The following is a 26,872-nucleotide window of genomic DNA, read 5'->3' as shown; positions in this document are numbered from 1 at the left end:
TAAATATTGGTGCCACCAGTATGTTGGACATGTAGCCTATTTTTCTGTGTACTAAAATCATGTGTGATGGAGGGGGGGGGGTTCAGATGGCCTGAAAATAGGGGTGTACCTTCAGAAATACATATTTCATGTGCAGGGCTAAATCAGGTCTGAAAAGTGGCATGTTCCTCCAAAATAGGGACAGTTGAGACACCTGGCTAGTGGTGAGTATTTACCTAAAGCAACTGGAGAGCTCTTGCTCCTGCATCAAGTCTAATATGCCATCCTGAAAGAAAGTGTTTTCTAAACTTTGTAAGATTCTTTGAACAAGCAGTGCTGTTATTGGTGACAATCTGGCAGTTGAGAAGGCATAGATTCATAGGTAAATACTAGGCTATCAGCCTGCAGCTATCACAAGCTTAGCCAGTAACCAGAGGTCAGACTCAAACCCTGTACCTTGTAGAAGCATACACAAATAATATGTAAAAGATCAAAAGTTACAAATGAAAACATGCATTATTTTATACAAGTTGTCAGTTGTTCAAGTACACATTGAGACTAGTTTAACAGTGATAAAATAGACACGTAACTAGTGTAAGAGACTGAGATAAATGTGAAGTTTCCTCTAATGTTGTTATACTAACCTGTGACTGACTTAGGCTGGAAGTAAGATAGATGATATATTCTTTTACCATTTGTCTATAAAACATGAATAGGTTTAGACATTTTATGATGTTGTACTAGTTTTCTTCTAAACCCCACCTGGCCCCACAGTGCATAATTCGTATTAAAACCAACCCAGCCCCCTGGATTACAAAGAACACAAGATCCCTACTCAAACAACGAGACACAGTTTGGGCAACCTGGTGTACCAACAAAACAAGTACAATTTGATAATACTTCCTAGACCTCAGAAACAAAGCAAAAAAACAAATATGTAATGACAAAAAAAGTTATTATATCCAGCTACAAAAAACTCATTGCAACAATCCACAAAAATTCTGGTCCGCAATCAACCACATTCTCCAATCAAGCAAAATCACCACCCCAAACCCTAACGCTGAGGGTGATAACAATGATATTGCTACCCAGATTAATGACTATTTCACCTCCTCCATCCAAAAGTTATTCAACACTTTCCCCCCTACTACTACAAATACCCCCAGAATACAAAACTGTCACCATAAGACCAACACCCAATTCTCTCTCAAACCAGTTCCAACTGACCTAATTTGTAAAACACCTTGCCAAATTGAAACTCACCACTCTCAGTGCTGATAAACTCCCCACTGATTACCTCAGGATTGATGCCTCTGCCATCACCTACCCTATTTCCATACTCATCAATGGATTCATAGCTGAACACACTGCCCCCTCTCTCTGGAAAATTTCTTACATCGTCCCCCGACACAAAGGTGGATGCTCGACAGAACTTAGTAATTTATCATCCCATAGATATACTATCTCCCCTATCAAAAATCTTAGAAAAATGTGTTCACACCCAGCTACTGAATTATCTTCTTCAATATAACCTGCTAGCAAATTCCCAACATGGATTTCTGCCAAACCATAGTATCACCTCTGCCCTTATATCCTTTACTAACCACATCAATCAACAAAGAAATCTTAGTAAGTTAGTATCTGTTGTTTTCCTAGACCTGTCAAAGGCATTTGACACGGTATCGCACTGCAAATTACTCTCTCTGAGCTCAATCTGGATAACAATTCCCTCCTGTGGTTTAAAAGTTATCTGTCCCTCCGGCAACAAGCTGTTAAATGCCATAACTCTCTCTCTCCCTTTCTCCTCCCGGTGGAACAAGGTGTTCCGCAAGGATCCATTCTTGGTCCTTTACTATTTTCCGTCTATACCAATAACCTCCCCTCGGCTACCCAACAAACTAATATAGTACAGTATGCTGATGACACCACCTTTATTTGCTCAGCCCCCCTCTCTACAATTACTCCAAGATAGAACCCAGGAAGCCTTCACTACTATAGAAAAATGGCTAAATTCCACCCAACTCATACTAAACCCATCTAAGACCCAACTCATGATCTTCCACCCATCCAGAACTTTCACCCCCACCTTGCCATTCTCAATAACATCCTCCAGCAATACCCTTATCACACCAGTAACCCAAGCCAAGCTACTAGGTGTAACTATTGACCAAAACCTAAAATTCGACAAACATATTAGCACTAACAATTGCCAAAGTTCATAAAAAATAGGTTCACTCTACCGCTGCAAGAGTTTCCTCACACAGTAATCCCGAATCACTACCTCTCCTACCATCTACTCTCCACCTTACTATATACTTCCCCAGTTCTAACTAACCTAAACAAATCTGACCTTCTGAAACTATTTACCTGCTATAAACAAAATCTCAAAATTTGCAACCAATGCGAAGTTTCATTCTCATCATTGCCTCTCCCTAAAACAACTAGGATGGTTAAAACTCCCTAAACTACTAAAATACAATCAACTTCTCCTGACACATCAACTGCTATACCAACCAAATAAAATACCTGCCCTCTCTGGTCTGCTCCCCTTCCACAATACTGCGCATTAACTAAGATCTTCCAGTACTGCCCAACTGACTGTTACCAATTGCTTACATAGCTCAATCCAATCTCTTTATTCCTATGCAATTGCTAAGACCTGGAACTCTCTATCCCCTGACATTAGATGTCTAAATAGTAAACGTACTTTTATATCCCTACTAAAAGATCTCCTATTCAAGATGGGGATATATTCCTGTACAGAACCAGACTAATTTCACTTGTTCCTGACTTTCAGCATCCCTAGATCACAGGTGTACTGTGTAGTTTCACTTAGGGAATAGTACTGTGAACCAGGTGTTTAGGCCACCTTTATAGTTATGATTTCTAGTTTATGACTCTGTTTGTCTACTGAGACTTATTTTTCAATTTATGTTCAAGCAATTCTGTATTTGTTGTATAATATCATGTTTGTTTCTCAATATTCTAACCACTGAATGCTGCACCAATTGTAAAACATAGATATTTACTCCTTTTATATGTTCTATGCTCTTTGTACAAAATAGCTATGCTTATATAATTTTTTAATTATTTTTATTATTTTTTTATAATTTTTTACTATGTATTTGGAGGTTTTCTCCCCGAGCCTCTGCTGAAAATGGTCACCTTGTGTCCAGTCGGACTAACCCGGTAAACAGATGGAAAATAAATTAATTTGTTTAGGAAGATGGTATTTGTTCTCCAGCCAACTCTTGAAAGATTTTTTTTCATCTGTTCTTGTCTTGAAAATTGGTATTTGGAGGGAAATGTACACATGGGAAGGTCCAGAGAGATAGTCTGTTTTTGATTGTGAGGCTGTAGCAATCATTTGATGAGGGCAAGAGAGTCACATGGGCAATGACCTGTGGCTGATAAATGTGCAGTGTATATCACCACTTACATAGCAGATGGTTAGAGTAATAGACACACATACAGAAGGAATGTAAGGTTATATGCAATAAATGGGTAGATAACTGGCTAGACAGACAGATAGACTAACTCTTGAGGTACAGCGTTAACACAGGATATTTTTCAGTCTATCCACTGGCAGAAAGTTAACAAAATGGCCCCGAGCATCCCAGTTGTCATAGACTATAAGTGCAGAAACTGCGGACTGAGTACATTTTGGCTATTTTCTCATCTGTGTACAGGTACAGAACAGAAGAAAGTGGGAGTCGGTTACTAGGACAAACCTTTTGCTAAGTGTCACTAATACTGCTTTGAAGGCAAAAATGCAGAGCAATAGCATGAAAAACAAATGTACCCAATAAGTACTTCTCTCCATTTTGAGTCTTGAAATCCAAATCAGAAAAGTAGAAAAGCTTGATGCATATTATTCCATTAACAGTAGAAAACAACTCTCTACCTGAACTAGATGTTGAAATGGAAGAGTTTTGTAAAAGTCAGTGAAGTGTGGGTCAGTTTTTCCAGGCAGTGTGATCTGGAAACTCATTTTGAAGCTCATTAAGATACAGAGAAACATTAAGAGCTGTTTCAAAGTTTAAATCCACCAGATAGAGAAAGAGAGACTTTTGCCAATGATATGCAAACACACAGTCCTGGTATTATTCAAGGACAGTCTGTCTCCGATTATTTCTTCCTCTGACAGTATTATTGGTAGTTCATTCCTTTTAGGGCAGAAGGTTCTGGAAGACAGAGTAGTAGGTCATGCAGAGTATAAGTACCCTGAATTATTTTAATTCTTCATCTTCTTCATTTGCTGAAACAGATGATTGGTTAGTTTAAATATGTTTTGCCATGTTATTTAGGGTTACCAGAGCAATATTTTCATACCTTGTGTTTTTCACATAAGAACAAGCCTTGTGTTCTCTTTCAAGAAATTCACCATAATTTGGATGAGTAGGAGGAGAGAGAGGTTTAGATTGCAAAGACCAGGGGGCGAGAGGCCAGCTAAACAGAGCGGTATTACTTGGAAAATACAGATTTGTGCTTAAAATTACCTCGAGTAACACTAACCCCCGCCCAGCATATCCACACTTTGTAAAGGTTATTCACCTGTTTTACAGGGGGGGATTCAGCTGATTACATTTAAATAACAGATCACACATTTCTATTTTAAACTAAGTGGCAGTCCTTTGCTTGTTGAAAAGAGAATTTTGAGCAGTTTCTATAGAATGAAGGTAAGATGGTACAACTTTATCTCGGATTAAGACAACCCACAGGCCTTTTCAAAATGATGTAAATCTATTTTAATAGATACGATTGCAGTGTTATAGACATTTTGAATAGGTTTTGGTTCAAAACTAGGGTAGTTATTTCAGTTGTGTCATCAGCCTGAGGTCAGGCTTCATTCACATCTGCATTTCTGAATTTTAGAAAGTTTCATTTTCAGGAGTTTCTGATATGCTATCAAACACCCATACTTCACTGCATAACAAATTATATCCTTGTAAATAAAGTATTTGGATGGACAGTGGATTTTCTTTGTAAATATTAAAACAAAAATGTCTTACGTATTTGGTAGGTCAGGCACTGCAAAGCTCTAAAATACACATACATCATCTGGAAAATGTGCTTATTTAGAAAAGCATCATTTATTTTATTCCGTCATTTCTTTATCTACATATATTTTCAGGGGCAACCTGTGAAAACTGGTCTGGGTAAAATTACTTCCTTGGTATCACACAATATGCAAGTGATGACTGAGGGAGCTTCTAAACTTGGACTGCAGGTTAGAATTCATTAACAGCTTTTATTCTTAACCCCCCTGTACTTTTATTATTAATAGCCCTGGTCCTACTCTGAAAAGTTTATTTTCTGCCCAGTCGAACTATATAAACCCACAGAAAAAAAAACAGAATCTTTAGGAAAGGTATGTGAAATATCAAATTGTATTAATGATTTTTGTATATTTATTTTTTATTTATTTATTTAGTGTTTAGCTGAATGATGATCCAAATGGGGCCTCTAAGTTCAACAAAACTACTACTTTATTTAATGAGTCTGCATGTACTTGCATGGAGATAGATAGATAAAACTGCATTGATTGTTTTCCGTTAGATTACAACACTAAATGAGCACCAGAATGGAACAGGAAATAGCAAACGGGTATTTTTCAATGCATGAGGCTGCATGATTGCCATACCTCTGGCTATAACCATGAATACGTACCAGGATACATAATATGACAGGATACAGGCACATACCATTGCTTGGAGCTGCATGGAATGCTGTACCTCAGAGTGAAGTACTGAACATGTACCAGGATGCAGAGAATGATAGGACACAGACACATGTCACTGTGTGGTGCTGCAAGGAGTGCTGTACCTCAGGGTGCAGTACTGAACATGTGCCAGGATGCAGAGGATGATAAGACACAAGCACATGTCATTGTGTTGTGCTGCATAGAGTGCATCACCCCACAGTGCTGTACTGAACATGCACCAGGATGCAGAGGATGATAGGACACAGACACATGTCATTGTGCATCACCCCACAGTGCTGTACTGAACATGCACCAGGATGCAGAGGATGATAGGACACAGACACATGTCATTGTGTGGTGTTGAAAGGAGTACTGTACCTCAGGGTGCAGTACTGAACATGTGTCAGGATGCAGAGGATGATAAGACACAGGCACATGTCACTGTGTGGTGCTGCAAGGAGTGATGTACCTCGGGGTGTGGTACTGAATGTGTCTGGATGCAGAGGATGATAAGACACAAGCACATGTCATTGTGTTGTGCTGCATAGAGTGCATCACCCCACAATGCTGAACTGAACATCTCTCAGTATGCAGAGGATGATAGGACACAGACACATGTCATTGTGTGGTGCTGCAAGGAGTGCTGTACCTCAGGGTGCAGTGCTGCACATGTGTCTGGATGCAGAGGATGATAAGGCACAGGCACATGTCATTGTGTGGTGCTGCATGGAGTGCACTACCCCACAATGCTGAACTGAACATCTCTCAGTATGCAGAGGATGATAGGACACAGTCACATGTCATTGTGTGGTGCTGTATGGAGTGCTGTACCTCAGGGTGCAGTACTGAACATGTGTCTGGATGCAGAGGATGATAAGACATAGACACATGTCATTGTGTGGTGCTGCATGGAGTGCACACCCCATGGTGCTGAACTGAATATGTGTCAGGATGCAGTGGATGATAGGACACAGACACATGTCATTGTCTGCTGCTGCCTGGAGTGCTATACCTTAGGGTGCAGTACTGACCATGTGGCAGGATGCAGAAACCAGTATAGATGAGCTCTTATCATATAATGCAGTCAAAATTAATGTTTTACAATTTATATTCATGTAAATTATGTGTTGTATAATTCAGAGAGCGAGGCTGGTGGTGCCATACGTATTTGCATTTAATATAGGAACCACAGTCAACACTGTCATGTTTTCTTATACAGAAGGTGTTTGAGATGAGCACTTTTTCCATCATGCAGACCTCAGTGGCTGCAGTACCCCAGCCATAAGTTCTCAATGTCATGAGGGATGATGAGCCTGAAAAGAAACTGACAAATGTCGCGGTATTGGGCTGCTATCAATGAACAACTGAATATAGGGAAGAATGTGTGCGTGGAAAAAGTTGGCACATGTCACATCATGTGTAGGTGCACTTGTCCTCTGGTTCTTTTTTGAATCTTTGACAGAATAAATGATAGAATGCAGGCATATGCCGATATTACAATATGAGTCTCTACAGATGGTAGTATGCCTAGAGGCCAGTGTTGAATGTGTATCAAGATGGATACATAACACAATGGGGCTGCATTGACCATGGTACACAAGGGTCAGTGGTTTGCAGCAGGCTGCAAAGTGTGGTAGTAAATGGACTCGTTTCACAGTATAATGTTTCACTTTTTATGGAAGCAAGTGGGACAGTGCAGAATCCATTGAATGATTCAAGATACGCGTATATCCTCTTAATTGTCAAATGCTCAGAACTTCAACACACATACATATTTTTTGCAGGGGGTCAAGTCCACTTACACCCAAGCCCTCACCCATCTTGCTAATTGTGCATACTAAGTCCAATGTCACACAACCACCTTCTCTGACCTGTCCATGTTCTGTTCTTTCAGTGCTGTGGTCTCATCGTTTTGCATGTTGATGGTCTGAGCATTTGCGAATCTACCTTAAACCCATCAAAGTACGAGGGCTGTAATGAGTACACCAGGCTCATTGCTGAATGGTTCATAAGATGGGAGGGTGATAGAAAGTATGCATTTATCACAGTATTCCCCTATGCCTAGAGCCCAGTGTGACACAGTGAACATTTATCAGAATGCAGATGTTTACATACCTATATGTTGTAGTGTTTGCACAATACCAATGCATCAGATGTACCCTGTTGTTGTGCCTTTCAATATGCATCAGGTGTATCCTGTTGTTGTGCCTTTCAATATGTTGTAGTGTTTGCACAATACCAATGCATCAGGTGTATCCTGTTGTTGTGCCTTTCAGTATGTTGTAGTGTTTGCACTATACCAATGCATCAGGTGTATCCTGTTGTGCCTTTCAATATGTTGTAGTGTTTGCATAGTACCAGTGCATCAGGTGTATCCTGTTGTTGTGCCTTTCAATATGTTGTAGTGTTTGCACAATACCAATGCATCAGGTGTATCCTGTTGTTGTGCCTTTCAGTATGTTGTAGTGTTTGCACAATACCAATGCATCAAGTCTATCCTGTTGTGCCTTTCAATATGTTGTAGTGTTTGCATAGTACCAGTGCATCAGGTGTATCCTGTTGTTGTGCCTTTCAATATGTTGTAGTGTTTGCATAGTACCAGTGCATCAGGTGTATCCTGTTGTTGTGCCTTTCAATATGTTGTAGTGTTTGCACAATACCAATGCATCAGGTGTATCCTGTTGTTGTGCCTTTCAATATACAGACACTTATCCATGAGTATCCTGTAACTAGCAACTAAATGCTTTTCTAGTTCTGAATTCATGTTAAACAAAGCTCCTCATTAGCCCTATTTAATCATACTTTAGATAACTGGATGGGTAACTGGAAATTCACCCAAGGGGTTCCACCTGTGTCCCTCTTGGACAGGGTCAATAGGTGCTGATTTTAGTGTCTGCTTGAACCAGACACTGTTGGGAACATGGGTTCAACTTGGCTAGGCTTGTAAGGGAACTGATGTCATTAGCCTAGTAACCTCCTATGATCCTATGATTTACAGAACCCACATTTATATGTTATCTCCCATTTTTTCATTGACTTGATCAACCACCATGTATGTAGCCTACTATTTGGATGTGCCATTACTAGTCTTTTCTCTTTTGGTTTAAATTCACCTCCTCTTAGCCATTTATACATCAAATATTGATCCACACGTGGTTGTTCCAGACATTCTCTGTGTTTGCCACTATACTGCTATTTATATTTTTGTTTGTTTGTTTTGTTTCATTTTTGACGTTGTCTGTTGTTGCCTGATTTTGCCTGCTCCCAGTCTGACTGCCATTCATCCCACACTGTGAAATGTTTCTGCTAATTTGAGCAAATATTTCATTTTAGACTTAGTTTCTTCATGATTTTATACTTTTACTGGGCAAAGCCATAAATAATGGGGGGGACCATGAGCCAAAAAGAGGGACTTTTTTTAAAATATTGGTCTTGAAAACTTAGAAAGTTGATAGAATAATAGGTTTTACATTGGCATGAATTTTCTGAAGAGCATGAAGTATGAAACTCAAAATGTCTGACATTATTTTTTTACTTCAGTCTGCAATTAGATGCTAATGTGCCAGAAATCCAAAATGTTATAAAGAAAAGATCAAAAATGAGGTAACAATGCTGACATTCTGCAAAACTCTAGGAAGTTGAGAGGTACGGTGTACAGTCCTACAACTACAGACACACGTATATATAGTCAATTTTGACGGGGCCCATACCTTGTTCAAATTGAGGATTATATAGTATTTCAAACCGGTGTTTTTACATATTTGATGCGCAATACACATTTTTCTGGTCCTGTTGAGCCGTTGCTTTCATGGGGGCAGTCAGTCACACCAAAGCTGTAAGATAGAACAGGAGGACTTTATCAAGGCAGCTTTCAATAGTAGCTTTAATCCTCTAGCACATTACTCACTAAACTTTATTCTCATGTGTTCAGGTTTTATTGGTATAAGGCAAAACCACAGATAAAAGGAGAAACTGAAAAATCCACAGCAAATACCAGCAATCCAATAAAATAAAACTTTTAATTAATATTCACCACACTAAAGCAAACAGTACTCTAGCGCCTTGGCCAACAGGCCTTCTAGGAGATAACAAACATAAAAACTAATACCAATAAATACTGCTAACAATTATCAGCAATCAATTAATTATCCAATAAAAAACAATTTTTCAAAAAAACACATTCACAAGAGAGATTTCCAACTACATTCCTTATTCAGGCCAGTAGGTGTCATAGCCCCATACTTTAAAATAAAAATAGTTTCTTTGTATACCAATTTACTCTTCAAAAGGGTTACATTCTCAGCTAAAATATGTTGTAAAACACAATCTCTTAAATCCGTATAAATCCTCCCATGGACAGTATTCAAATGAAATGCTACTGGGCTTTCATAATTATTATTCCTAATGTCTTGTATGTGTTCCTGCAGCTTTGTATTAAACGATCTCTTACTTTCACCAATGTTAAAAAGGTTTCAGGAACACTTTAAAGCATAAACTACCCCTTCTGTGTTCCATGTATATTTCACTGCCAGTTTAAATCTAACACCATTAATACTATCAAAAAAAATCTAACCACATGATGGCATATAGAGCAGCCCCCACAAGCCCACGTTCCAAAATTACTTATTTTTTTAATATATCCCACTATAGATATACAAAAGTTATTATGAACCAACATATCTTTTACACTTTGTCCCCTCTTCAAGGATATCAAAGGGTTGCACCATAAATTCTTAACACAACTTTTTTCCTCTCAAGAAAAATGGACAATAATATTTAATAATATCAACTATCTCACTAATCAATAAATTAAACACAGTTTATGTTTATATTACAGAATATAGGCTTAGTCCAACTCTTTTGCTGGGATTGGATGCACATCGAAATTGTTTATTAGTAGACCAAAGATTTCTAGAGGGGATGTAGATGTGTAGGTTTGTAGGATATTTTGAAGTATAGGGCACTTTTCTTGGTTATATAGATATTACTTTATGAGCAATAGTGAGTTGGGTGTAATGAAGGTAGTGGGGGCGAGCCAATTCAGTTCCTTGATGGCTTGACAAAGGTATGTGCGGTTTGGTAGCCCAGAGGAAAATTTAGCAATTTTATAATAGCAAGATTGTAGTTCATTAATAAGAGATATGTGAAGGTTTGTAAAAATGGGGGAGCCATAGATAACGGAAGAGAGTAGGTGGGTATTTGCCAGATTTCTTCTTGTGGGTTTATCTATGTAAAATGTATGTCTGTAAAATTTACCTAATTTGCAATGTGTTTTTTTTGCATTAAGTGTTAAAACGTATTTTACACATATGTGCACATATGTAGTATGTGACCCCTAACTGGGAAAAGCCGAAAGATATTACTTTTTACATATTTTATACAAGAAATAAAAAGCCTGGTAAAACTATAGCAGCATATATTACTGAGTTGAGAAATAAAGCTAAAACATGAAGATATGGTGATTTTCTAGATGAGCTTATAAAAGACAGATTTACGTGTCGTGTTAATGATGCAGAGAGAAAGACTGTGCTTCAAGACAATCATTTAATGTCGAGCAAAGCCATAGAGATTAGTCAAATAGATGAGCTTACAGAAAAACACACAAATATGTTTACGAATGAGAAAAGTATGCTTGCAGAATCTACCAGTACAAATGTTGATAGTGTACAACAGAAAGCTAAGATGAAAAAGTAAAAAAGCAATATAAACCAAAGAATGTGCTACCACGCAACCCTACCTATAAACTGAAAAGGTTGTTTTCTACCCCTGATCTTATTGTTAACTGTCGTAATTGTGGAGGCAGCCACAAACCTAAATGAGAGAAGTGCTTTTGGTCAGCAATGTCACAATGTAAAAAGTGGAATAATTTCAAAAGCTTTGCAAGTCTAAAGTGGCACATACTTTTATTAAAAGAGAGCATCCAAAGAAGCAGGTAGATCAAATAGAGAACTGCGAGCAAACTTTCTATGTTGATGGTGTCTCTGTGATTGATGAAACAGTTAATGTAGCAGATTGTTAGGTGGCAGCAAAGAGCAAAATATGTTGTACTGTACATATTAATGGGAAACATGTTGAGCTTAAAGTAGACACTGGATCCAGATGCAATGTTATATCAGCACAAATGTTTGTTAAAGTAAAGGCTGGTGAGAAACTTGATTCAGCAAAGTGTGCAAAACTAGTTCCTTATGGTGGTGGTGAAGAGATTCAAACTAATGGCGCAATAGTTCTTTCATGCCATTCTGCTGGGAACAGCTATGACTTGCAGTTTTACATAGTCAAAAGGCACATGCAGTCACTGTTAGGCCTCAAAGACACTCTGAGAATGGGATGGATTTCATTTAATAAAGACGTCGACCATATAAGTCTGAACAATCACGATAGTTTTACATAGACCATTTTTTTGTGACTATGCTGATATTTTCAAAGACGAGCTTGGCAAACTCCCGGTCACATATAAAATGAAGTTAAGCCATGAAGTAAGCCCAGTTGTCAGACCAGCATGAAAGATTCTGGTAGCAATGATGAGAAATGTAAAAGCAAAACTAGACGAAATGGTGAATTTGGGTGTCCTTACTCCAGTAGAAGAACCATCTGAATGGGTATCCTCCATGGTCATAGCTCCTAGGAAAAACTCAGACGATATCCGAATATGTATTGATCCACAAGGCTTAAACAAAGTACTTAAACATCCTCATCATCAAATGTGCTCAGTAGAAGAAGTACACAAACCACGAGGAACACTGTGCTTAGCGCAAAAGCCAACTATTATCCACCACAGAAGCATAGTAGGAAAAATGGAGTAAACAAGCCTCCGATAAATTCAATGAATGTTATTAATAGCAGGCTCCACTAGTTAAAAATAAAAACTAAATGCATTAACTTCATCACCGCATTTTTCATCTTTACAAAGCTAAGACTTCTTCAGGTTATAAAATAATCACAGTTGCGGTGTTTAAATACTCTACCTTACATTAATAATCCAATAAGAAACACCTTATTAGTTTAAAGCTACAATCTCTATTACATAAATAATATAGACAATATACAATTCATTCGTATTTTCTTACACAGATGTGTGCAGGCTCACTAAGTATGTTGACAAATCACTTACCATAAGCAATGGAAATATATTTTATCAATTTTTATAAAAATATGTATCTGATACTAGAAACAATTTACATAACATCCTAAAACCACAAAACTTAATATATACACATTTCCTATTATATCAAATCTAATAAATACATTTCTCATATAAAATTACCTATCCTCCTAAATATGTACTAAAAAACAAAAAAATCACAATACTTAAAACTGTTAAAAACCACAACCATTAAAGTCTAGCTGCTCTCAGTTTTAATACTGGAACCAAGGATATGTTTTCATTCATTCCTGGACTTTCATTGGCTTGTAGGGCTATCTGCCAATATATTTCTCTGTATTCTATGGTTTCCTCCCATGGGCCATCCCTTTTATTTTTAATTACAACCCCCAGAACAAAAAACATATACTTAGCTAAATAACAACTTAGAGTATGTTTGTATAAGGTATTATTGTGATTTTTTTGTCCTGATACTATACTGATGATCATATATACGTTTCTTTAAAGTTCTTTCAGTTTTGCCCACATAGAAACCTTGGCAGTGCCCACATATAGCCATATATACTAAGCCTGAACTTTCACAGTTACAATACTGTTTTGCTTTAAGTAATATATCCCTACTAGGTATGTAAATGTTATTTATGTTACTTCCTTCTTCTTTTGGCTTTTCCCAGTTAGGGGTCGTCACAGCGAATCACCTGTCCACTCATGATTGGCAATAGAGTTTTACAGGTGTCGAGTTGCCAGCCCGGCGCACAACCTTCCACAGAAGGCACACACATGCACGCACTCACGCCTAGGGCCAATTTGAGTGCCCAATCCACCTACAGCATGTCTTTGGGATGTGGGAGGAAACCGGAGCACCCAGAGGAAACCCACGCGACCACAGGGAGTACATGCAGACTCCACACAGAAGGCACCCCAGCTGAGGATCAAACCGGAGAATCTCTTGCTGTGAGACAACAATGCTAACCGCTGCACCACCGTGGCTGACCGTTATCTGTATTACTAATATATATATATATATATATATATATATATATATATATATATATATATATATATATATATATATACACACACACACACACACACACACACACACACACACACACACTGTGGGCATCTACCACATTTATATGTGCCTATCTTTTTTGAGCTAAATATTCTTTCTGAGATTCACATATCTCTTTCAAATTTCTGCCCTTTTTATACGCAAATTTAATAGGTTGTTCAAAAAGTTTTTCTTCATTAGTAAAACCCCTAAATAATTGCCAATAGTTGACTATTATATCCTGTACTTTAGAAGTATATATGTTGTTGTAATGTAAACTAAAAGCCCCTCCAAAAACCATCCTGTTGTTCCTCATCTTATTTATTATAGTAACTACTGAATTTGCATTAACTTCAAGTTGTTCTTTTTTACCTAGTATTGGTTGTTGATATTTATTTGTTCTACCCCTTACCACTTCTTCAAAAATTTCCTTTCCCATCTTATATGAGTACTTTCTTTCCATAAACATCTTTTTATTATTGTCACAGTCTAATAAAAAATCTTCTTCTGATATCATTCTGGATGCTGTTATTAGCTGTCCCTTCACTATATTATGTTTTTGTATGTAAGGAATGCGCACTTGTATTATACAAATACAAGCTGGAAAATGTTTATTTTCTATACAGGGTAAATTTAAATACCTGTCTATCTATTAATCCATGTATGGTTATGTCCAAATAGTCCCCTTTATCTCTAATTGTTTTATATATAAAATGTAAAACATTTGTAGTCTGCTGTACTCTATTAATAATTCCATGGTGCTTTTCCAGAAAATAACTATGTCATCTAAAAATCTCTTATATAAAGTCCAATATTGAACATAGCAGGATGGGAAAATGAATTTACTCTCCCACATATGTAAAACTATATTGGTGTATGTGGGGACACAATTTGTCTCCATAGGGACATCACTAATGTGCTTATAAAATTCTTATTCAAATGCAACATAGTTATTATACAGTAGTTTTTCCATACATTCAAGTAATACACTGTATTCATTAATATTATTTTGACCTATCTCTTGTATAGCTTCATCAAACTACTGAAGGCCAATAACATGAGGGATGCTAGAAAAAAGATCTACAGCATTTATTGTCACATAAATAATATTATCATGATACATATTATTAGTTACTTCTCTAAGAAAATCCCATGAGTCTTTTAAGCATCCATGTTGACCTATATTATATCTCTTTAATGTTTTATCTATATATATATATGGCTAAAGAATGGGTTTTCTACCACCTGCTGCAACAAAAGGCCTCATAGGAGAACTATCCATATTTTTAGAGACTTTCAGGACACCAAAAATGAGGGGTATAATCGGTTTATCTGTTTTCAAATAGTTATAAATACCTGTATCTATCCTTCCTCTAACAACATATCATATAAAGCACAATCTGTCTTGGCATAGACAATGTTAACTTCATTTATAGAAAGTCTCATATATTTTTGTGCATCCTCTAATATTTTCATCATTTTTGCTGTATACATAATAGCATCCATTAAAATAGTACCTCCTCCTTTATCAGGTCTATGTACCCTAAAATTCTCATTATTCTTAATAGAATATAATAATTCTCTTTCTTCTTTTGTTAAATTAAATTTAGTTTTAATCTGTTTTACCTTTTTTCGAAGTTCATTTTCCACTATATTCTCATAACTTTTTAATTGGGGTTATATATTTTTTTCTCCGTAAACTATTATTTTGTACCATGTCATTATTACCTTCTTTAGACATTAAAAACTCTAAATTATTCTTTCTTGTAAACAGTTTTACATCAGTAATTAATTAATTTATTTATATCCATACTTTGGGTAGGTACAAATTTAAAACCTTTTATAAATAAATGAAAAAAATCTTCATTAATCTCATAAGTGCTATAATTAAAAATCTTATACTTCTTCCATTGAAATACACATTCACTTATCCTATTAATGCTACTAAAAGTACTGTTCTACGAAGGACATATTACCTCCCTCTGTATTACTGCTGTACATTCGGAAACCTGTTTTTTATCTGTTCTATTCTCCTCACAAGGGCCTTTTCTAAAGGGGCCCTTTCCTCTATTCTGCCCTCTTTTTCCGAAATAAAGTTTTCCTTAAATTCATCTAAAGTATCCAGATCTTCAAAATAAGGCTTGTTTTGGTGATTAACCTGTCTATAGCCCTTATTTTCAATCATATCCATTTTTATTAATCCATTATATCTGGGTCTAGGGTAGCATATACGATCCTTATATTCCCTTATATCCCTATTAAACTTCTTATTCTTTCTATTAATCAAGTATTCTATTTTTTCTTCTATCTTATATTTTATGTTATAATATTTATTTTTCTCTTCTTCTAATCTACACTAAATAAAAGATCTTCAACTATTAGTTTATTAACTTTGTCAATCTCGACTAAAACCTTTTCCATTTTTATTTCCATTTTATTATATGTCATAATTAACTCCATAATAGAAAAAACAAATTTATCAAACACTTCTATTAGTTCTTTATGATATGTAGAATCTTCGGATACATTATTTGGGTATTTATATACCCGTAGTCCTTTTGGGGCTATCTTAGCTTGCACACATTCCTGTAAATACCAATTATCTATTTGTAAAGACTTATATTTATATAAACAGTTTTGAAACCAGTCCACATTTTCTTTATATGTTTTACCATGAAAGCTTTCATTATACATATTCTTAAAACTATATTTACTTTCATGCAACCAGGCAGTCCAATTCATATTCTGCCTATTGAATATATGTTCATATGCACTGCATTTATCTGATATAGCATTTTGAGCCAAATGCCACTATTTTTTCAGTCTTATATGCAAAACGTTAATTTGGGCAAATTTCATTGGATTGCAAATCTTCATTGTTAACCACTTTCAGTGCACCATTTGGAAGGTACAGATTTTTGAGAATGCCATTTGGGATAAATTCTGCCAGTGATGTATTTAAACGTGTGATGCAACAACATTTTTCCTGGTTATCTATGTGCTGTCATAGTAGACAACATTATTGCAGGTGGCAGTTGTGAAGACAAACATGACAGAAGCTTAAGGAAAGTTCTAGGCCATGCACATGAAATTAATCTTAAACTGAATCCTCATCAATGTAAATCCAAGCTGATGGAAGTTACTTGTGTGGGTCATTTGTTTGCAATTTCTGGATTACAGCCAGATCCGTCTAAGCAAGCAGCAATTCTTGAGATGCCATTTCTAGTATAGTCAGCAAAAAGCACTTGGTCATCATCTTATATAATGTTCATCAAGGCCTGAGGATCTATTTAGCATCACTCCTGATAAGTCAAAAACTTAAACTAGTCTTGGAACAACACCAAAGTAATTGAAAAAGAAAATTGCCAATCCACACACATTGAGATATTATAACCCAAACAGAAATGAATTATGCACAAATAGAGAAAGAGTTTGCCTGAGTTGCATGCATATCTCAATGATTATAATGAAAAAATCCAAAGAGACACAGATACTGGTATATCAATGATAATAAACAAACTTAATAAAGCCCCAGCACATACAATGCATGATGTTAAAATTGCCCAAAAGTACAATTTCAATATTGACTACACCAAAGTCAGGTTATAAGAATTCTGGTGATGCTTTGTCACCAGCACCCAGTATCCTAAAATGAGCTGAAATGCAAAACCTAAGCAATGCAACCTGATAAGAAATAAGTACATTTTCATCGTAATCTTGAGCTTAGAAGTGATACAGGTTCAGACCCAATTCTCCACAAATTATAATTTATCATTTAATCCAGGAGGAAAAGCCCCCAAGTTTACCACTATGATCCACCTTTTTCTTTGGTATTTAAGATATCATGCCAACCTGTTTTAAAAGATCGATTCCTATGATATGATCAATGATGGTGAATGTAAATTTGGCAGTGGGATGTTTGATAACATGTCTATATAGTGCATTAGTTAATCTTCTGTTCCTAATTTCTGACAATGGTGTTCAGTTTACCAGTCAGCAGTTTAAGAAACTGTCTTGGAACTTTGGATACTTTATTCCAATATAAAATGGATTAGCTGAGCATGCAGTACAAAGTGGCAAAATTGGAGAAATCTAACAGAGATAATACCAAATGTTTTTCTTAACTTACTCAATTTCAGAAACATTCGAAATAATTTGCAGTCTGAACTGCAGTTAATGTCCAAACAGACGAACAACTTTACTGATGATAAACAATATTTGTCCAGTGTTCCTACTAGTGAAAAGGTAGTTTTGAAAATATAGTTACAAAAACTGCAATGTCCACATGGATAAATGCCTGAAAGTTTATCTCCAGTAAGTGTTCTTTGAGTTGGAGTGTGATCCATGACCCTGGTTTTTTATAGTGTGAAAATAAATTCCCTAAAGTTTTGCCTTTCCTATAGGAAAAATAACATCGTTCTCTGAGATAATCTTCCAACAATGGATGAGAATTCAATATATTCCAATGAGTATTAATAATATTTACTAAATTGGCACTATTCCTGCCATAAGTGGTGACAAATCTACATACATCTGATTCCTCATTATGAGTTTTAGTATTGTATTGGAGAAGAGAATCCCTGGATTTAGCATTACTAAATTGGACTGCTGACTCAATAGTGCAGTGGAATAACCTCTGGACAAAAATCTCTTGGTTAGATCCATTTGATGACTCTGAAGATCATCCACTGAGGAACAAATCCTTTTCATCCGCACAAACTGTGATTTGGTATGTTCGAATAATATGTTTCGGATGAAAACTATCAGCATGTAGAAGGGTATTATATTGTGAGAATTTTCTGTGTATGGACGTTCTAAGAGTGTTATCCTCCTGTCTAATTAAATTGACATCCAAATAACTGATTGCACTCCTATTATATTCCACAGTGAATTCTATACCCCAGATGTTCCCATTCAAATGTTGAATAAATTCCTGGAGGTATTCCTCACCTCCTTTCCATATAAGCCAACAGTCGTCCAGGTATCTTCTCCATATATCAATCTCAGGTAGATATATGTTGTGCAAAGGTCATATAAAATCATATCTTCCATGTAGCCCATAAAAGATCAGCATAAATGGGTGCAAAGGATGCACCCATAGCCATTACCCTGTAGTTGCCAATAGCAGTTTTGTTGGAAATAAAAACATTTTTAGTTAGAATGTGTTCAGCCATACACAACAATAAGGTGTTCATCCCTGGGGGGTATAAATTGGTTTTATTTAGCCAGTATTCCAAGGCATTAATACCCGCCCAATGAGGGATGCTGGTATAAAGCGAGGATACACCAAGGGTACACATAAGCCATTCAGGGTCCAATTGAGACTCGGAGACTATCTGCAAAAATTCAGTCGTGTCCTTGATTCTTGCTCTAACACATGTTAACAGTGGTTTCAATTTTTCAGTTAGAAAAACAGACAAGGGTTCAGTGAGTGACCCAATGCTAGATACAATCGGTCTGCCTGGTGGCTGATCAATGGACTTATGAATCTTAGGAAGTAGATAAAGTTGTTGTTTCGTAGGATCCTTAACCGTCAAATGAGTTTTGGTTTTATCAGAGATAATTCCAGATTCTACAGCCTTTTCCAAAAATTCATTAATTTCCAAGGCAAAACCTGGAGTAGGATCAATCTCCATCTTCATGTAATGATGATGGTTGGAAAGTTGTCTAAGACCTTCATTCACATAATACTCAGTATCCATCACCACCACCGCACCCCCTTTGTCGGCAGAACTAATAACAATATCCGTATTATTTCTGAGATGTGTGAGTGCTATTTGTTCCTTCCTAGACATGTTATGCTTTATAGTGTCAACAGAACCCAAATTGAAGTGTATATCTTTTATAACCGCCTGCTGGAAAACAGCAACATGTTTATCCATGGGAGGGTTAAATGTAGATTTGTGAAATCTAAAATCAGATGATCTTTGAGCATTGTCAGTTTGATCTTGTTGTTGAAAAAATAATTTCAAGTTAATTTTCCTACAAAAATCCATTGTATCAGAAACCAAAATACTTTCATCAGTGAAAAAACCAGGTATGAAACCAATCATTTCTCATTCCATCAAATGATTACAAAATATGCAAGATTTTTTATTAATGCACCATTTACTGCAGTTGTAGCTGTACTATGCATCAACAAATTTCTGAGCTGATCACGTTTTTGTTTCATTCCTTGTTCAGACTTTGAATATGACACCTCTGTACCAGAAAATGGAATTTATGTTAAATTAATTAATTCATCATGTTTCTTTATATCCTGTAACATCTCTTTGTCCTAACCTTACATTACAACTTGTTCTAGGTCTTTTAGTTGCTTTACTGCTTTATGCGCATCAGTTTGCATCTCCCCTTCATTGTAATTTAAAGATATTACATGGTTGCATGCTTGATCTGTGTAAATACATATTCCTTCTAGTAGTCTTTTATGAATATAGGTAGCAACATGACCCATATTATCTTTTATTAAAACAATATCCATGAAATTAATACTGTCTGCGGACAAAGTTACCTTAAATTTTAAAAACTGTTTGTTAAGAACTCAACAGATCACACCTACTCCTCCTGTGAACCACCCCGTATAAGAAAAATATAATCTATAAAATGGTTGTAGAATAATGTTATCTTATAGTAATAATTACGTTCATTTAATACAAATAAGAATTCCCAGTATGACATCAAATGATTAACACAGGTGTTTGCCACTGGAGTACCTGTTTCCACTATGAATAAGCAAAAGTGAATGCACTGATGATCATAATCCCCAAACTTCATTACATGAAATGTAAAAAAAAAAACACTTTTTAAGTGTTTTTTGCAGGGAGACAAGACCCCTGGCCTCCCACAGACATATATATCAACGCATAGGTCACATCAACTTGAAGAAGAGGAAACTCCCTTTAAAAAGAAATCATTGCTGCCACAACTTGCTGAAAGTGATTTTTTATGGAGGAACTCCACTCATCAATTAATTTATTTTATTTATTTTATTTTACATTTTTTCTAATTTTGGGTCTAACAAGTGCTCTTGCCATGCACCAGCCTAACTTGCTAGCTCCTATACACTACAGTGAAGACAAACATGACAGAAGCTTAAGGAAAGGTCTAGGCCATGCATGTAAAATTAATCTTAAACTGAATCCTCATCAATGTAAATCCAAGCTGATAGAAGTTACTTATGTGGGTCATTTGTTTGCAATTTCTGGATTACAGCCAGATCCATCTAAGCAAGCAGCAATTCTTGAGATGCCATTTCCAGAAAATGTCACATCTTTACAACGTTCTCTTGGTCTGATCAACTATTTAGGAAAGTTCATCACAGACCTGAGTGAGCTTTTAGCACCACTCCATGAGTTGATACACAAAAACTTAAACTAGTCTTGGTTGGAACAACACCAAAGAACATTTAATATTCTGAAAAAGAAAATTGCCAATCCACACACATTGAGATATTATGATGTTTGCAAACCTGTAACTTTTCCGTGTGATGCTTCAAAGTATGTTCTTGGTGCAGCATGCCTTTGAGAAGGCATACCAGTTGCCTATGCATCCAGAACTTTAATAACCCAAACAGAAATGAATTATGCACAAATAGAGAAAGAGTTTAGGCAGTAGTGTTTGCATGTTTGAAGTTCAATGATTATATTTATGAAGACCTATCCAAATAGAGACTGATCACCAACCTCTAGTGAAAATTTGAAAAAGTCAATACATACAGCCCCAGCACACCTGCAATGCATGATGTTAAAATTGCAAAAGTACAATTTCAATATTGACTACACCAAAGGCAAATATCTATACCTGGCTGATGCTTTGTCACGAGCACCCAGACAAACAACAGAGCAACATGAAAATTAAAATGCAGACTTTTAAAGTTATGGAACTCAGACATTTTTCATCATCACATCTTGAGCTTAGAAATCATACAGCTTCAGACCCAATTCTCCAGAAGATTCAAATGTTATCAGTCAAAGATGCCAATATGACAAAACAGTTTACCACTAGATATACAGCAATTTTTTTTCTTACTGAGATGAGCTCATGATGGAAGCTGGAATCATCATGAAAGGTCCTAAAATCATAATTCCTACAGCTTTGCAAAAGGAATATATCAGAATTTTGCATCATGGTCACCCAGGTACTGACTCTAATGAAAGAAGGGTAAGAGACTTAGTATTTTGGCCTTCAATGTCAAAATATAGAAAGAAGGAAACTCTAGCATGTTCAGTTTGCATTAGTATTAAATCGCACCAACAAAAAGAATCACTTCAGCTAAACCAGATTCCTATATTACCATGGTCAATGACTGCTACTGATATTTTTGAATGGAATGTCAACATGACCTCGTTTTAGTAGACTCTTATTTGAATTTGTTTGAAAATGACCTAGTTCCTAACTTGACATCCAGCACAGTAATTACTAAGTTGAGGAGACATTTTTCTGTCTATGGTAGTCTGTACAAAGACTTTCTGACAATGGTGTACAGTTTACAAGTCAGCAGTTTAAGAAATTTGCTGAGTCTTGGGACTTTGGATACTTTATTCCTAAGTATCCACAATCCAATGGATTAGCTGAGCATGCAGTTCAAAGTGCGAAATATTTGTTGGAGAAATCTAACAGAGATAATACCAATGTTTTTCTTAACTTACTCAATTTCAGAAACATTCCTCGAGATAATTTGCGTGGTTCACCTGCACAGATTAATGTCCAGACAGATGAGAACAACTTTACTGATGATAAACAATAGTTAGTACCAAATGTGAAGAACAACAAAATGGTCAAAAGGCTCAACTTTTGAGAAAAACATCAGTCACAAAAGTTGTACTACAACAAGTCCAGCAAACCTTAAGACAAGGAAAAACTGTGAGAATGCAAACATCTAAAGGATTTGACAGAGTGGGTATTGTAAAAAAATCTTTGTGAAGAAGAAGGAATCTATTTCAGGAGGAATCAAAGACATATATTTCCAGTCTACGAACCAGTGATGCAGCAGATTGCCTTATGCCAAGGACTCTATTTCTCAGAGCAACTCTACACTTGTTCAAATTCTAGGAGACAGTGTACATTCATCAAGTAATCCTGATGTAACCCCTGAAGCTCCTATTGAGAAAGAATCCCCAGAGACTGTCCCTCTTGCTAAACCCAGTCATAATTTCTATTTGATCAGATCGGGTAGAATTTCCAGACCCATTCCAAAATACACAGTGACGTGGACTTGAATTCATTTGTTGAAATGTTGATGTAATACCTAGCATGTAAAATGTTTTGTTCTCCTATTGCATGTTGAACAAATTAAAGGGGGAGGATAGAGATCATTGTGTGTATTGTACCTAGTCAGCCATTGTAGCTACATAGCACACGCATATAAGTTACTGAGCATGTGTGAGATCAGTGCTATTTTTGTACAGTCAGCCAGAGTAAATGCAGTCATGAAAGGAGATGCACTTGCGATGAGTGAATCATTTAACTTAAGTACATGTTCCAGTTCCAGTTCCTGATGTAAAATCCAACAACAGGGACGAAAACCACAGAGCGGCACCCAACCAAAAATATTCAGATCCTTTAATAAAATTAAGCGCTTTTCGTTTATCACAGTATACAAACTTCTTCAGACAAATGAAACCATAAGCAGAAACACATTAAATATAAAATCAATTAACAACTCAATGAGTCAATCAAGTCATTTAAAGGAGAAAAATTGCTTAGAAGAATTTTCAGAAACACCGCTACACTAACTGGCATTACAAATGAACACTTTACATATTGGTCCTAAAATCACTCTCAAAGATGTAACATTTGAACATTCCCATTAAAAACAAAACTGCAAAGTGACACTAAAGTACAGTACTAAACAAGCCTGACATGCACCATGCTTGTAGTTATTGTAACTAAGATGTATTATCTAGTAAGACTCTTAAGCTTAAGAATGCTACTAATTGAACAGCCCTCATTTAAACCGGGCACATTGTATGCATTTAACCTGATCTGCCAACCCAACTCGAGTTGCTCAAGTTTTAGTGGGACCGGACCACCGCGAAGGTTCTGAAATACTTGGTCTATCACTATAAATTTAAAACTATGGTCATGGTACAGTGAGATATGCTTAGCCAAGCTATTACCTAGTTTGTGTTTTTTAATAGCGTAAATATGTTCATAAATACGGTACTCGAAGTCTCCTCTCCGTTTTACCAACGTAGAAGGCTAAACAGGACTGGCACTGAGCTAGATAGACTATCATTCTTGAGTTACAGTTCACTCTCAAGTTCAACTTATATTGTTGGTCGTGGATTTTAAATCTATTTGATTCAATGACATGTTGCAGTAATTACAAGCTTGACATTTATACATGCCAACTGTCCTACCACGTCTAATTTGATGTTGTTCAAAATGAGGGCTGTTCAATTAGTAGCATTCTTAAGTTTAAGAGTCTTACTAGATAATACATCTTAGTTACAGTAACTACAAGCAAGGTGTATGTCAGGCTTGTTTAGTACTGTACTTTAGTGTCACTTTACAGTTTTGTTTTTAATGGTAATGTTCAAATGTTACATCTTTGAGAGTGATTTTAGGACCAATATGTAAAGTGTTCATTTGTAACGTCAGTTAGTGTAGCGGTGTTTTTGAAAATTCTTCTAAGGGATTTTTCTCCTTTAAATGACTTCATTGACTCATTGAGCTGTTAATTGATTTTATATTTAATGTGTTCTTGCTTATGGTTTCATTTGTCTGAAGAAGTTTGTATACTGTGACAAACGAAAAGTGTTTAATTTTATTAAAGGATCTGAATATTTTTGGTTGGGTGCCGCTCTGTGGTTTTCATCCCTGTTGTTGGATTTTACAGTTCCTGATGTGTTTATGTACAATGAATATCTTGAACCCATACGCTGCTTCATCATCTCTTTTGAATGCATGAGACAAGCAACAATAATAACTGTGTTTCTGTGTTAATCAGTCTTCTAACATTCTGTTTCTTATTTGATTTCTGTAGTCCATTTGTCTCACTTATCTTAATATGTCTCTGTTTCTATTATATCAAGCAGATCTTCCCTTAGATCATTTTCTTCTTGGCTGAGGGTGTCCTCTTTGTTCTCTGTTTCCTGGCCTTCTCCTTGATGTGCAAACCCAACTGGAATTTTATCCAAGTATCCTGCAGAAGATTGCAGAACTTTGATTTGTGGCATATACTACATACAAGTGACTTGTTCTGTCTTTTGCGCCATTCTCTGGGCATTAATTGACTCATCATAATGTGATATTGCCTGTATCAGAGTCTCCATCCTAAGCCCATCACGTCTATGCTGGTCTGCCTTTTCAAATTCTATTTGTTGCATTTCTACCTCACCAATTGTTTTGCTTTTAAATACATTTTGTTTTTGTTTTCTTATTCTTTCCTTTGTAAAATGTATGTCTAGATGCCTTTACTTGTACAAATCTTCAAGCATGTGTGGAACTGCAAAGATCATATTGGTTTGTACAGCTTTCTTTTCTGCTTAATTATTACACCATATCTGAACTGTTGTTCTTCTCCCATGTCCACATTTCTTTTTATGCATTTTGATAGATTCTGTATTTTGTTCTTTATCTTGTAAAATTTCCTCAGTTGCATCTTTTTTCCACTGTTTCTTTTTCTAAATATTGTTTTGATCTGAGTTGTTCTATTATAGATCTTACATTTTATTTGTAGCTTTTATTTGTTTTTTCTGATGTATTAATTTTTCTTTCCCCTAATTTCATTTGTGATCTTGGTGCTATCGTCTTTGTGGAAATGTTGGATTATATCTAATACATAATAGAAACAATCCATAACCTCTTTCTTATCCTCAGTGATTACTTTATTGTCTCTATGCCTCTGGCATGGCCTTATGGCCTTACAGTTTTTTTTTTTTTGCTTTATGTGAACTGTTTCTTCGTTGTACTGCAGTGGTGGGTGGGGCATATGCAGTGTGGTCTAACTCTGTGGTAGGACTGCTTCCATGTTCTGTAGATTCTACACTGCTTTTTTTGCAGCCCTGGCACCAGTGCCTACACGAGGAGTTGCCATGTTCTTGTTCTGGTACCTGTGTGCGCAGTCTTCTTTTTATTTTTGACCTTTTTTTTCCTTTATCCATGATATATAAAAATGCAGTCTGGATATCAGTGTTGTCTTGGTAAGATTATTTAAAGAACCTCTGGTATGTCCATCTTGGTCGAGTGCCTCGGGGCATTCAGACCTACAAGAGCCATTATCATACCATAGTCTTACTTTATCTTTTTAAGGACTATAGGACAGTTGAGACACCACAGATCCAGGCACCATTTCTACGTTGATATATGGACTGTGGCAGTTGAAGGTTTGCAGTCTGCAGTCTGCAGAAATGCTAAATTGTGCCAGTATGCTGGAGTTGTGTTACTGAATTGCTGCTAGGTTGAGAGAGATCTCTTGGAGGTGTGGTTGAGTTTATGTCTTGTTTAATGATTGTATATATAAGTGGGAGGGTGACCTCTGGATTATATAGATAATTACATCTCTCACAAATCATGTCATGCTTGCCCAGTGGTTGTTGGTTGTCAGTGTACACTACACATTTCTCGCACAATCTCAGAATACCACATGCAATTCAGCTGGCAGCAGAAGGGATTGCTATAGACTTGGCATCCCTGTATGCCAATTGCCTGAATTACCAAGGACTGGAATGATATACTGAACCAGTTTAGTCATGCCACACATCCTCTGCACTTCAAACATCTTGGTTTGCTTGCCAATAGCAGAATGAAAAGATGCTGTCTCAGATGCCAGAAAACACATACTTCAAGGAGTCGGTAGGCTTGGGTGCCATGCAGTGATCTGTTCTAGGATGCTGTAAAGCTCATCCTTCAGATTCCGAAGGCTCATGTACACAAAATAATTGCTTCTAAGATTTATCAGACTCAGTTACCACATTTTTATATACGGACGAATATACTTACTGTTGATGACTAGCCATGTACAAAATAAAATGTATCAGTAGATACTGGCAAATATAGTTACCGTTGATAACTAATGTAAGTACAAAAG

The sequence above is a fragment of the Protopterus annectens genome, chromosome 2.part1 (genome assembly GCF_019279795.1).
Source record: "Protopterus annectens isolate FY-2018-M chromosome 2.part1, PAN1.0, whole genome shotgun sequence".
NCBI classification, from domain to species: domain Eukaryota; kingdom Metazoa; phylum Chordata; order Ceratodontiformes; family Protopteridae; genus Protopterus; species Protopterus annectens.
This window is presented reverse-complemented; position numbering follows the sequence as displayed.